This window comes from Bufo gargarizans, chromosome 5, assembly GCF_014858855.1.
Source record: "Bufo gargarizans isolate SCDJY-AF-19 chromosome 5, ASM1485885v1, whole genome shotgun sequence".
NCBI classification, from domain to species: domain Eukaryota; kingdom Metazoa; phylum Chordata; class Amphibia; order Anura; family Bufonidae; genus Bufo; species Bufo gargarizans.
The window spans coordinates 144,085,619-144,101,596 of record NC_058084.1 but is presented as its reverse complement, the minus strand read 5'-3'; positions in this window follow the sequence as shown (position 1 = coordinate 144,101,596).

The following is a 15,978-nucleotide window of genomic DNA, read 5'->3' as shown; positions in this document are numbered from 1 at the left end:
AGCAGGGGGTTTGGGTGGCACACATCTAATGTGTTTGTCACCTTTACACTTTAGGAACTTGCAAACACAGATTGTCTGGCCATTTAGTCTCCGCCAATCAAATGAGCTTAAATAGGATCTGTCGGCGATCCTGGCATGTCTGTTTTTGAAAATATGCTTTCCACATTAAATATGAATCATCTTGGTATTACCATTTCCTTCGTCAATAGTGCAGCGAGCCCTGGAAGGGAAGAATACAGGAGTGGTGACAATGATGTTTGTAGTGGTACTTACGATATCGGTCCTCACTCTGGCACTCCCTGGACTGTGCAGTGAAAGGAAAGGCACATCCTTCCTACCTGGTGATGATTGGGATTCTCCTGGCGTCCATGGGTGTTGGGATGCAAGGCAGGGCTCCCTGGAAGTGACACAATGCAATGCTGTGATAGTGTAGGTGATGATGCTGTGAAATGATGAAGCCATTTTTAGTGGAACAAGTCAACTGTTGCTACACACATGCAGTTGCAAAATTAGGCACAATCTTTACAGTTTTACAATCACAGAAAATAATGCACTATAATAATAGGTGCAAGCATAACATATGGACTAAGCCCTCACTCTATTTATAAAATCTGAGACACTTGGTCAATACATTTTTATCAAAACACATCTAAGCCCACCTACCAAGCGACAAGGTGGTCTCAGTTCAGGCGGGTCCCACGCTAAACCTGCCTATATCAGATGAAGGGTGGCAATAGAAATTACATCAGAGAGAGTTTCACCATTCACAGGAGCAAATTCCCAAATACTTATTGGTAATTAGTACTTAGAGTCTACTGATTGATGCAGGAATTCCCCATCAAACCCAGAATCTAAGAGGGCTTGTACACAGAAGCTGAATCCAGGAACGACTAGGGTGATGAGAATTGAGAATTTCCTACTAGCCCTAAGCGCTGGAGTTTCCTGGCTCTATGAGACAGTGCCTGAGATAGGTAGACTTATCTCCATAGTACAAACGGAAATTGTTGCTACACTATGTTAGCGCTATTCTACAGGAGTTTAAAGGAGTTGTCTCACTTCAGAAAATAGCATTTATTATGTAGAGGAAGTTAATACAGCTCACTTACTAATGTATGGTTATTATCAATATTGCTTTGTTTGCAAGCTGTATTCATTTTCCATCACATTATACACTGCTCATGTCCTTGGTTGCGATCACCCTGCGATCTATCAGTGGTGGTTGTGCTTACACACTATAGGAAAAAGCATTAGCCTATGTGCGCTTTCACGGTTCCGGCCACCAGAGGAGGCCGGCGTTTTTTCCAAATGTGTGCAAGCACGACCACCTCTGATAGATTACAGGGTGGTCGCAATCATGGAAATGAGCAGTTTATAATGTGATGGAAAAATGAATCCAGGCAGCAAATGAAGCAATATGGATAATACAAATATATTAGTAAGTATCTATACATGATAAATGCCACTTGCTGAAGTGAGACAACCCCTTTCTAGTTGCATAAGTTCTTCTTGAAAGGCAGGTGCAGGACTAAAGAGGTCTGTCAGTTCAAACTGTCTATCCTGGATCCTAATGTCAATATGTTTGGCTAAATATATTAGACCATTCAGGGTTGCGGCAAGTCTCGCCCATCTAGCTTATCTTTAATGCAAACAGACAGTCCTTCCCAGAAAGTAGCTACCATAGCTTTTTTATTACAATTCAGGTTTATAGCCAATGTGGGAAACTGAATGACTTAAGGTATTATTACACCAGCAGATATCATACAGATCACAATAAACAATCAAAGATGTAATGACTCGTTAACGACAAAAAAAATTGCTTATTATACACATAAATAATTTGTTGGTACTTGTGGTTGTTATTTGTTCGCTTTTAAATTGTTCCTTGTTATTACATGTCAAAGATGGGGGAAAGATGCTTTGTTAAAAGGCATGTACTGTATGAGATTGTTAGGGAGTAGACAACACCATATCATATGAACTGATCTATTAAAGAGGAGCGACAATTTTTAGCATGCTGAAAGATCACGATAGACAAGAAACAAGGGATTTTGTCGCTCATCTCATCACATGATTCTCAATCATTTTCACTCGCATGCATGAGAATCTGTACAATATTCTTACCATGTAATAGGGCCTTTACTGTCGCACAGTAGATTCACCTTGACAAGTGAAGGAAAGGGAATGCTACAGATAACGTCTGATCACCTTTTTAATGACTTTCCTGAAGTACTGCAGATTGGACACAACAGAATCGTTACACACCCAAAGTTGAGGACCTCAGGTCAGTGCTTCTCTGGACAGTAAAGACAAGATGAAGACTACTTTTTTTCTATTAGGCAAATGATGTGCCAGGAGTTCAAATGTATGATACATTGGTTAATAATTCTTCTGCAGGACTTTGGCTTGCCATTTTAGTAAAGAGGTACTGAAAAGTGCATCCCAGAATTGAAGGAATCCTCCAGTGGCATGGCTTGAGCAAATTGACATGTGGCCTACCTGGGTGGTGGATCCTCTGGGTTGCCATATATAATGGTCAGTACCTCTGATGTGAGATCCATGGGCAACAGCTAATGTGAGTGGAAACCATTTTGTAGCAAAATCAGTAGATGGAATTCGTTGTCAATCAAAGAAAAGGTCAAGGCTGTCAGAATTCATGAAATACAATAATCCAAGCAGACAAGGTAAAAAGCAGGTGGCAGAATTTCAGAGGCAATCAAAGTAAATCTAAGCACTACAGAACTAATAAATGCTCAGGTAAGAGTAGTGGGAGAAGGGTCTTTAAATAGCCATATAGTTCAGCACTGAATTAAGGACTGTTTAGCTGTTGAACTGGATGTGTCAGGTAAAATAGTAGAGTCAATGAACACAGATATCAGTGCTGAATTTGAAACATGGCCCTCTGTCAGTTTTCTTCTTGTCTTTTCATATATTTTGGAGGGATGTCCAGTTCTAATGTCACTGTTCCATGGTATATCTAATGCCTTGGAAATTATTTTGTACCCTTCTCCTGACTGTTACCTATTAACAATGAGATCCCTCTGATGCTTTGGAAGCCCTCTGTGGACCATGTCTTTTGCTGTGGGATGTGACTAAGAAAATTTCAGGAAAGACCAACTAGAGCAGCAGGACTTTATTTGGGGTTAATCAGAGGCACTTTAAATGATAGCAGGTGTATGCTGACTCCTATTTAACATGATTTTGAATGTGATTGCTTAATTCTGAACACAGCTACATCCCCAGTTATAAGAGAGTGTGCACATTATTTTAGTTATTTTTGTTTTCTTCCCTCTACCTAAAAGATTTCAGTTTGTTTTTTAATTGAGTTGTACAGTTTATAGGTCACATTAGAGGTTGAAAAAGTTCTGAAATGAATTTACCTTTATCTTTGTTTTTTTTATTTTTTTTTACAGCACAGAAACCTGACATTTTAACAGGGGTATGTAGGACAGGGGGGAGCGTAGCAGCATGACGTAGGACGTGCTTGCGGCTTCGCCCCCTCCTGCCTTGTCCCACCCTCTCTCCTCCCCCCTTGCTCCTTCGCTGACTGACTGACTGACCTGTGGTGGCGTGGTGTGATCCCCGGACTGGCTGATGCTCCATCTTTTGCCTGGTCTTCGGTGGCTGGAAGGGGCTGCTGAAGGACTCTGGTGGTGACGAGTTGTGGGGTGCAGCATGCGGTGAGATGGCATGGTGGTCGCCCTGCACGGTGCATGAATTTTTAAGGAGCTCCAGGCTGGTGAGTCGCATGTACTTGGCGTACTGTGGGCTGTGAGAGAGATCCCCAGGTGGCCTGTGCGCCGCATGAAGTTCCGGGGGAACACCAAACCGGCTTTCTGCATGGATGAGACGCTCCACGGGACGTGTGATGAGACTGCAGCTGACCCGTGAGGTCTGTGAATTTCTTTGAATTGCTGAGGGACCCCAGGCGTATATCTGGGTCAACTTTCTGTAAGGCAGAAGGGGACTGTATATGTCGTCTGTGACCAGGCGCCACTTTGTTGTTGATCCGGACTTGTGACTGAATGATTCCTGGCTGGGCAAATGTTAATGCAAGTGTGATCGCTACCTGTTTAACCCATTGACTGTGTTATTAATATTCAACTAACCAAATTTTATGCTAAGAGGCTTCTAATTGAAGGGTAACACTGAGCAGTCTACTAACAAACATTAACAAGTTGAATACTGCTGAATGATCCGAATGTTTTTTTTTTTTTTTTTTATTGACTTCCTGGGCTGAGGATATTGTGGTAGCTCCAAAGTGTGAATATGGGCCCCAAAACACAAACACAAAACAGGAAATCTTTGGGTTCTACATCCCCAAAAGGGTCAGAAAACAAGAGCCCTAGATCTAATATAGAGAAGTACTTAAGATCCTCCCCTACAAAAACAAGGGAGGCCTAGGCGATGTGTAAGAGGAGCATGGGCTTAACTGTCCTGTGCACCATGGGGAGAGGGGGGAGGGGGGACGTTTTCACTGCTGCGGGACCCGATGTAGAACCGGAAAGGGAGCCGATAACACTGACCACCCACCATAGTTGAGTAAATGTCACGGATTTTGACATGGAATGTCCGCGGATTTGCGGACAAGTTTAAACGGAGGGTGGTCTATGATACCATCTCTAGACATTTACCCACTATCGTGGCGCTACTTGAGACCCATTTAACTGCGGAAAGAATATATTATATGTGAAAATCCTGGACGCGGCCTACTCACGAGGAGTAAGTGTATATATCCATAGAAGTGTAGATTATGAACCATATGATCAATGGGTTGATAAAGATGGAAGATTTTTATTTTTATATGGCCGGTGGATGGGACTGGTATGCGTGCTCGCGTTTGTATATATTCCTCCCCCTTTCTCTTCTGAGGTGCTGAGAAAACTTGCGGAATACGTATGTAAGAGGGATTCGTGCCCTATATTAGTGCTGGGAGATTTAAATTCCGTTATGGATAATAAGGATAGAGTATCTATTATTAGTGGAGGGGGGAGTGTTAACGATCAGTCTACGACCCTTAGTAGGATCTGTCAGGAGTTGTACCTTACAGATGTGTGGCGGAATCTATATGGAGAGACAATTGCTTTCTCATGTTTTAGTAGATCCTGCAGGGTCAGGTCAAGGATAGAGTTATCCTTGGCGAGCCCTGAATGTTTGGTACGGATACAAAAAATGAAGTATGAGCCACATGGCATATCTGACCACACTCCAATGTTGTTGTCGATGGTTGATACTGTGTCCTTAAAGGGGAGAAAACCTTTTAGGTTAAATCCACACTGGATCCAGGTGGTCGGTGACCAAGAAAGAATCAGGGAAGATATTTTAGAATTTTGGGCATTCATTTATGGGTCCACTCATATACATTTCATGTGGGACTCTCTGAAGGCCATGATAAGAGGGATATACTGGAAGAGAATTCGGAAAAAAGGGCGAAATACGCTAAGACTGAAAAGGAATTGGCAGAGAGGGTTGGGGCCTTGGAGGTAGATTTGGCCAGACAGAATGGGGAAAATGCTAGATTATTATTAATGGAGGCTAAGAGAGAGTATCAGACCTTCCTATATAAAAAAGCGCAACATAAATCGTTTTGGGTATTAGGCTACTTGGTCTTACCGATTCTATACGATACCTGAGTATTAGAATTAGTGCAGATTTGACTAGATATAATCTTTTAAATAAAGCTCCTATGATTAATAAGCTGAGGGAGAAGATCCGCACCTGGCAGAAGTTGCCTTTGTCACAAGTAGAAAGGATAGCACTGGTTAGGATGGTTGTTCTCCCTATCGTTCTGTACCCCTTGACAGCCTGCCCGATATGGATTGACGATTCATTCTTTGGGCTGCTGAATAGATTACTGAATGAGTTAATCTGGGGGAGGGGAAGGGTTAGGATTAAGCAAAAATATCTTTGGCTCTCGGAGAGAGATGGCGGTCTTTCCCTTCCATTCCTTCATGGATACTATATTGCAGCTCAGATAATGCGGTGGGTTGAACGGGGGGGAGACCACCAGTCTGCGACATTGATGAGCATTATATTAAGGGATTTTCAGGGGCCGTATGGAGATATCTTTTCTATCTTGGAGAGTGGACACCCGGGGAAAAGGAAAAAACAGTGTCTAATTAGTGACACGTTAGATAGGGTTTGGAAGAAGACTAAAAAAATATTGGGTGTAAGAAGTCCCATTTATTTTACCCCACTTTGGCACAATTATAATTTGAAAAAGTTTATGTTAATTGAAGATTATAAATATTGGAATTCACGCGGTATTAACTGCTTAACTCATATAATATCACACGGTAGTATTACCTCTATAGACGAAATGATGAAGGATACAAACGTTACCTTTTTAGATGGACTTAGATATGCACAAATTAGTCATGCATTTACGAGCACTCAGGATAAAAGTCTTTTGATTATAAGGGCAAACTCGTTTTTGGATTATTGTTTTAAATTTAAGGACACACAACTCACTCTTTCTCAAATATATCATAGACTTCGGGACTGCTTAGGGGAAATAAGAACATTCAAAAGCGAAGGAGGCTGGGAAGCTGAACTGGCCATTGGAGCAACTTGGATTGGGATGTAGTCTATCAAAATTTTAAAAAAGTATCGATCTCCCAAAAATATAGATTGATGCAGTTCAAAATTGTACATCGCCTATACTACTCCCCCTCCTTCCTCGCAAAAATATATAAGGAAAAGAAGGATACGTGCTAAAAATGTTCGGCAGAAAATGCGGGTCTAAGTCACTTGTTATGGAATTGTCCAGAGATAGGTGGGTTTTGGACCAGCATTTATGAAGAACTATATAGAAGATATAAGATTAAATTGAATTGTTGTTTTATGCAGGCAATATTAGGCCTCTTCTCCCCCACCAATTTAACACCTATCAGAAACGAGTGTGCTTGAAGGGTTTCATGGCCGCAAAGGCCTTGATTATTAAATATTGGGGTACTAAAAACAGCCCCAGTTTCCCCGAGTGGAGGGCTCGCATAGATACCATAGATGCCTATAGCAGAATAGCAAGAAAATCAGAATAATGCTTGAAAGAGCGGCTTTTTCGCTCCTAAGATTTCGGTCATATACAGTATTAGAAACAGATTCCAAGTGGTAACAACGTATTTTTGTATAATTATTTGTTATTTTTACATTGTATGTAATCAAAATTTATATGTTTGGCTTAGAAAATAATAAAAAATAAATTTCAAAAAAAAAAAACAAACAAAAAAAACAGGTGTGTAGACTTTTTATATCCACTGTAGGCCAAAAGAGACCGATTCAGAATACAGTATGCACATTTTTATTTTAATACTCATATGCATTACCTTGCAGTAAGTCCACAAATGGACATGTGCTATATTGTAGTGCACACGAAGGACTCCTAAGCTGTGTTATAATGGGAGGGGACTCTATCGTACTGCAGTGCATAGACCCTTTGTGGACTTACTGTGAGTAGAACAATAAAAATTGCAGACTCAGAACCTATGTATTTTGAGCCATTCCATTCATTCTCTGTCTCAAACTACTGTTTGTCAATCATATTCAAACTTTGTGAAACATAAAACTGGAATATGGTTATGAATTACGTATTTGCACAGTAAGAACATGTTTTATTAACGACTTTTAGGTATGGTATTGCTTTTATAAGATTGTTTTGTAATATGTTCAGAGACACTCTTTACTATAAGGAGGCTGTCAGTCACTGACTAGACCTGCCTACTGGTCCCAGAATGAACATGAAATGGGATAAGATGAAATAGACACAATGGGGGTCACTTATTAAGACCAGCATTTTAGGTGCCGGTTTTAAAAAGGCCCTGAAATGGTGGTGGATCCGACAAAGTTATTTAGAAGCATCGGCTTCTACATAACTTTGGCGGATCCACTGTCGCTTCTCAATCTTAATCTATAAGATTTAGATTTATACCATTTTCTACACCTAAAACAAGCATAGAAAATTATGAATGGGAAAGGCTTGTTAGCAAATAATCACCCATGTATTTTAAATCTAAACTAGATGGTATCCATAGTGCCTCTTTTATACACGTTCATGGTGTCATAAATCCCATAAATCAGTACATAAAGACAACACACCAAAATATAATTTAACTACTTTATTTGTATGGAAATAATAGGCCACGGTGTTCGGTATGTTACCATCACTAAATAATACCATTAAATTAACTTCATAAGTGAATAACTTAGAATAATAAATCATATAGTCCACTTAAAAGTGACTATTTACCCCATACTAAACACCATGACAACCTCAACCGCAGATAACCAACAACCTCTCTCTTTTATAGGTACTCACATGCATGGACCGTTGAATTCTTCTCCAATCAACACGAAGATGAGTCCCTCATGAAGATCAGACTGCACCAAGGCATCTGTTACCAGGAAAGAAACACAATCTTTTAATACACCACACGTATGCAATTAAACGGTATCATGACACCATGTCACCCCTTAATTGCATCCGCAATTAGGTCTGTCCATGAAAGTCCACCATGGTTTACACCTAATTACTTGCACATATGATGGCTAAAGGACTTTTTACACAAGTAAATAATTTATTTGATCGAGTGTTGAATGAGGTATTTGAGTTGTCAACATTCAAACAACAACCCTTTAGGTGCTCAGGGCCTTGTGTAACTGTGATTGTGCAATAGTTTGTCAGGCAAACAGTTGCATTTCCACCCACTGTGAAACAGTCTGTAAACGACACCTGTTTACACTTGTGGAATTTTGAACACCAAATGATGATCTGATGTCTACATCAGAGATCGCAACGACAAGCTAAACAATTATCACTTGTCGTTCAATCATTCAATGATTTTATAGTACTCGATAGCTGATTACTTTTGGTTGATTTTACGATTTCTCAAATGATATTGGCTGACACAATGGTTTAAACCATTATTATAGATATATTGAATGCTAAAATACGCAGCCTGCTATGTGTTCTCCTCATGGCTTTGATTACAAAAACTGAGCTTTTACCTTGCCTATAAGAAACCTGTGTTCATAACATTGTTCCCTAAAATGAAGTGTGTAGAGACCCATCTGCCTATCTATACACTACATGAGTGATGATTCTAGAGTGGCCATCAGCAAAGGCTGATAGATAATACTTAAATGTTATTAACCCATTCCACACTGTATACAACACCTAAGAAAATGCTTTCTGCTACACACTCCCTCTGTTCTTTTTCAGTAAGAATTCTAGATGAACCTGTAGAAACTTGTAAACCATAGGCACCGGTCTAGTATAAATGGCCCCCAGCAGCGGATAGGCCATTCACTATATAGGCGGAACTCTTTGTGGGGCAGTCATTTTAAGATGTGGCCGGCTGCCCTCAATAACATTTCTGTTGCTCAGCACTTTTGGGACTGCTTGTCATGAAAGATCAAAAAGCCAGTGATTATTTGGCATGGCTAGTACTGCTCCTCACCTGTATAGAAATTACTTTAGTTTTCACTATTGTAACTCTATACCATTGTCTGAAAGGGGTATTCACTGTATTTTTGCTTTTACCCCCAGCTACAATATGAGGAAAGTTTTAGATTTTTCCCAGTGCAATTTTAAGTTCCCAGTCTATCCCTGGAGGATGGTTATTGTAGTAAACCTGCGTAGCTGAACTGGATGACTGTTTATCAGGAGGAGACATGCATCCATGGGCAGGGCAGTCACCGCAGAAGGACTGAGAGTGTATTACAATGAATTGTTATTTTAAGTAGAAGATTACACATTATCATAGATTTACACTGTGCAATATTAAGATGTGCATCAATATATTAAATGAATTAGTATTTTGGAATCACATTATGTTAAGATGCTTTTTGGAGCATATTCGTCTTCCCTAATGTTTGGACTGATTTTTTTTTTTTTACTTCTGCCATCTGCTCTTTGGCCATGTGGTCATAAATGAATCGTCATTCATATCTATCTATCACACGGAGCATTTATCTGCTAGATTAAAATAATTAGTGAAAGTAAGTACATTATGAAATGAAGACATAAAAATGTGATGGGTCAAATATAAATTGACTCTAATAAACTGAGAGCCAAAGGCATTGTCTTGTATGTGTACCTTTACTTGGCTTATTAATGTCAATGGTTAATAAACAACCGCTTGCCGCCACTGTTACGCCGATAGGCGTCCGGGCGGCAGCACTCTCAGGTCTCAGCGACGCCTATTGGCGTCATCTCGTGAGACCTGAGATTTCCTGTGAACGCGCGCTCACAGGATCGCACAGTAAACAAGTTGAACTACAGCCTGCCAGCGCTGATCATTTGCTGGCAGGCTGTAGATGTTTAAAAAATCGCATCAGAAAGGTATATTAGATGCAGTTTTGTTAACAGCGTCTGATATACCTGCTACCTGGTCCTCTGATGGTCCCTTTTTCTTGGATCGACCACCAGAGGACACAGGCAGCTCTGTAAGTAGCACCAAGCACCACACTACACTACACCCCCCCTGTCACTTATTAACCCCTTATTAACCCATGATCACCCCATATAGACTCCCTGATCACCCCCCCTGTCATTGATCACCCCCCTGTAAGGCTCCATTCAGACGTCTGTATGTGTTCTGCGGATCCACGGATCCGCGGATCCGCAATACACGGACACCGGCAATGTGCTTTCTGCATTTTGCGCATCCGCACATTGCCAGAACTATAAAGAAAATGCCTTTTCTTGTCCGCAATTGCGGACAAGAATAGGACATGTTTTATATTTTTGCGGAACGGAAGTGCGGACCCGGAAGTGCAGATCCGCAATTCCGTATCCGAGCGGGACAAAGTCTGTCCCCATAGAAATGAATGGGTCCGCAATTCCGTTCTGCAAAATGCGGAACAGAATTGCGGATGTGTGAATTGGGCCTAAGGGTCCCTTATCACCGCCAGTTACTTAGCTACTTGTTAGGTAGTTAGCGCCCATCCCATCCCATTAGTCGCTGATTAGCGTCATCGCTGTCGCTAATCAGCACTAGTACTATATAGTATCTGTAAGTGATCAAGACTGATCGCAATCAGATCTATATCAGTACATTAGGGTCACCTTAGGCTCTACAAAAAACGCAGTGTTCGCCCGATCAGGCCTGATCTTGTGCGCACACTTGCGTTCAGTCCGCCCCACTGCAGTGACAGATTATTTTTTTTCTGATCACTGCAAAAACACAGTAATATCGCTGCGGCGCTATAAAGATCACTTTTGAGCTTTTTGGATCTTTATTAGCAATCGCAGCTTTACTTCGCAAGCACTCCTATGTCCTTTCCCCTCTTTTTTTTTTTTTCACATTTTTGGGCAGAGATTTTTTCATCCACATTGATCGGTGCGAATGAAGAAATCTGTGCCGTTCATTTTTTCTTTCAGCCCATTATCCGTATGCTCAATATAAGGCCTCATGCACACGACCGTGCTGTTTTTTGCGGTCCGCAAACCGCAGATTTTATTTTTTGTCACAAGTTAGTGGAATATGAGACTTTGTAAGAAAAAAATAAAAAAATAAGAAAAATCTATTTCCACTAACTTGTGGCAAAAATAAATAAATTCTACTATGTACTCGCCATGCCCCTCACAGAATACCTTGGGGTGTCTACTTTCCAAAATGGGGTCACTTGTGGGGTATTTATACTGCCCTGGCATTTTAGGGGCCCTAAAGCGTGAGAAGTAATTTGGAATCCAAATGCGTAAAAATGCCCTGTGAAATCCTAAAGGTACTCATTGGAATTTGGGCCCCTTTGTGCACCCAGGCTGCAAAAAAGTGTCACACATGTGGTATTTCCGTACTCAGATGGAGTAGGGCAATGTGTTTTGGGGTGTATTTTTACATATACCAATACTGTGTGTGAGAAATATCTCTGTGAATGACAACTTTTTAAAAAAATATACAAAGTTGTCAATTTACAGAGATATTTCTCTCACCCAGCATGGGTATATGTAAAAATACACCCCAAAACACATTGCTCTACTTCTTCTGAGTACGGCGATACCACATGTGTGACACTTTTTTGCAGCCTAGGTGCGTAAAGGGGCCGACGAGTACCTTTAGGCTTTACAGGGTTGCTCACAATTTAGCCCAGCCCAAAATGCCAGAACAGTAAACACACCCCACAAATGACCCCATTTCGGAAAGTAGACACCCCAATGTATTCACTGAGGGGCATAGTGAGTCCGTGGGAGATTTTTTTTTTTTTTTTTGCCAGAAGTTAGCAGAAATGGAAACTTTATTATTTATTTTTTTTCCTCAGAAAGTGTCATTTTCCGCTAACATGTGAAAAAAAATTAAATCATACATAAACTCGACATGCCCCTCCGCGAATACTTTGGGGTGTCTTCTTTCTAAAATGGGGTCATTTGGGGGGTATTTATACTATCCTGGCATACTAGCACCTCAAGAAACATGACAGGTGCTCAGAAAGTCAGAGCTGCTTCAAAATGCGGAAATTCACATTTTTGCACCATAGTTTGTAAACGCTATAACTTTTGCACAAACCAATAAATATACACTTGTTGGATTTTTTTTTTTTATCAAAGACATGTAGCACAATAAATTCTGACACAAACTTGTATAGAAATGTAATTCTATTTGAACAATTTAACCAGAGAAAGTTAAAAATACACTTTTTTTTTAAATATGCAGTCTATTTTGATTAATATCAGAAAAACTAAAAATCTCAGCAGCAATCAAATACCACCAAAATAAATCTATATTTGTGAGAAGAAAAGGAGGTCAAATTAATTTGGGTGCCAAGTGCATGACCGAGCAATAAACCGTTAAAGTTGTGAAGTGCCGATTTGTAAAAAAGGGCCTGGTCACTAGGGGGGTATAAACCTGTGGTCCTTAAGTGGTTAATCAAACAATTGCCGCATGTAATTGCAATCTAATCACCAACTTTGCACCTCCAGCTATGTCTCTATGAAATCGTATGACTAAATTGATTTACATCGGTAGCAAAATGACTTCAAAGTTTTAGTTGAATATATGATCTTAGATTATTGTGTGGGCTACTATGGTCTGTGACTCTGGTGAATTCTTTAAGTACATGTGGTATTCCACATGACTGGGCTTAGAAGATTGACATCATTCAGAGACAGAAGCAGCCAAGCTGATCCATAATAACCTTACACAAGGAAAAGACAATACACAACTATAACCAGGCCGGTTTTACTTTTAGGCAGTTTAGATAACTCACTCCCAATATGCATATTTTGAGATACTTCCCTTAGTGGTGCACTTTATCATTGGGTTGTCTCTACATATAGTTCACATTGCTGTGTAGATTAAGAAACTCCCTGTCCTTGATCGGAACAGACTATCCAGTAGACCACCAGCCCATTATAATAACCTGTGTCTGCATGAAATAAGGCTACCATAACCAATAATGGCATGCAGTATACATTAGATGAGGCACTTGTATTATTAAGAGAAGAAGCAGCGGGCTGCAGGGAAGATTTGTCATTTAAATGATAAATTGTGACAAGAGTGGAAAGATGCCGAAATGAAAATAGTCATAAGATTTTATTCTCTGCATGTGAGTTACAAGAAACAGAAAATGCTTTGTGAAAACCATGTTGACTCATCCTCTAATAACTTGCATTAATGGAAGCATAAAATGCAGAGGTATCTCCCAGAGAAAGAAACCTGTCTCACTACAGCCACTTTTTTTTAAACACACCTTGCAACACGATAAGGGAAAATAGTCACCCATATATTCATTAACAGACAGCATTATGCCATACATGTACATACATACTGTTAATGGCTGAGCATACTCCATACACGGCGAGTGCATGCTGTTTAATACAGCAAGCACCCTGCCGCAATGACCGGTATTGGCGATGACACTGAAACTGGTTATTTAACCCCTCACGATCAATAGCGATCATGGCATCTATGAGATTAGACAGAGGGAGGGGTCCCTTTTCCTTCTGATTAGAGTCCCTGCAATGGAATCTCGGGGCTCCGATCAGTTACCATGAGAGCCCGGGGCCTGCTGAAGGTTCCCAGTAGTGTTGAACGAATGGAAGCCAAACAAATTGGCTTTCAGGAAAAATGTGATTAGTTGTGAAGTCAAATTTCCGCGCACTACTTACTAGGGATTAGCGAACTTCAGTTTTAGAAGTTTGAGTTCGGGTATATGGTGAATTGCATTAAAGATTCCGGCTACATACAACTTCTTGATCAGTTGTATTCAATTTTTTTTTGTGGACAAGGTGACTAAATGGCAAACTGCTTGTTTTAATTTTTTTTGTTACAAAGTACACCGAGCAGGAAAAATATTTTTATATTTTAATAGTTCAGACATTTTTGATGCAGTAATACCTGCTATGTTTATTTTTTTTTACTGTTTATTTTTATATGTAAAATTAGGAAAGGGGGTGATTTGAAGTTTCAATATTTTTATATTAGTCTTTTTCTACTGTTCACTCATTAACTTTAAGCCACCTTAGGTATCTATAACCTACAATCTTATAATCACATCCCATAGACTATAATACAGAACTATTATAGTCTATGAAATTTTCATTGCGTACTTTTGAGGCTGTGCCTTGTGAACAGCTTTACAGGCGGCTTACCATGACAGGCCTAGTGATGAGCAAAGTTATGAAATTTTTTATTTGGCTACAAAAAAAATTCTATTTGCGACAAAGTAAATTTGTCACAAAGCGCATTGCTTTGTATGTAGTGGGTGCAATGAAGAGAAATGGCAATCGTGCTGCCCCTCATCATTGAACCAGTGCCATCTGAGATTAAAATTAAGGCCTTTCAGGGGTTATTCTGGTTAAAAAAGTAAAATACATACTCACCTTATCCATTTGCTCAATCTCGTGCGATGACGACGCCATCACACTGACGGAGCGCAATTACATCATCACTGAGATTTTGCGCTTTATCTTCAATCAAGGTGGTTGTGACAACCTCTCCATGAGCAAATGGATGAGGTGAATATGTATTTTTTTGCCCTGTCAGGAAAAATTAATTCGTTACCACGAAGTGCGCGGAAATTTGACTTCACAACTAATCAAATTTTTCCTGAAAGCCAATTTGTTTGGCTTCCATTCGTTCAACACTACTGGGAACCTTCAGCAGGCCCCGGGCTCTCATGGTTACTGATCAGAGCCCCGAGATTCCATTGCAGGGACTCTAATCAGAAGGCAAGGGGAGACCCCTCCCTCTATCTAATCTCATAGATACCATGATCGCTATTGATCGTGAGGGGTTAAATAACCAGTTTCAGTGTCATCGCCAATACTGGTCAGTGCGGCAGGGTGCCTGCTGTATTAAACAGCATGCACTCACCGTGTATGGAGTATGCTCAGCCATAAACAGTATGTATGTACATGTATGGCAGTATGGCATAATGCGTTAAGGGGTTTAACAGGAAATCTCAGATTCTTGTAACTTGCATATTATAAATAATTTTTCCTTTGCAATAATGGAAATCAGTTTCCTATGCACTTTCTTCTTAATAGACTTCTGCTGGTGAAATCTGAGCTACAGTCAGCACGGTACATAGGAATGAAGGTCACATTGCAAATGTAACACCCCAGAGTTGTGTTACTAAACTCTTTTACACTGCTACAATCTCCTAAGAGCATTAACCTTGTCATCTGATGTCATGTTACATTATATCCTCACAACTGTGCATTATAAACCATGTTAAATGTATATTGTTGCAATTTTCATGTTCACCAGCAGGTGGCAGCAATGTGTTAGTAAGGACTTAGGTACAGAGTGGGCTGTGCCCATATCCTTCAGCAGGGGGAGAGAAGGAAGTTAGAGTGAGTGTAGCCCACCCCCTGATAGGGGTAGGGTGTGCATGTTAGGAGCTCCCTGAGATAGATAAGAAATCCAGGATCTTCATTCACTACAATGGGGCCACAAAAGATGCGGACAGCACTCTATGTGCTATCCGCATCCGTGGCACCCTTCCGCGGCCCCGCTAAAAAAACATATAACATGTCCTATT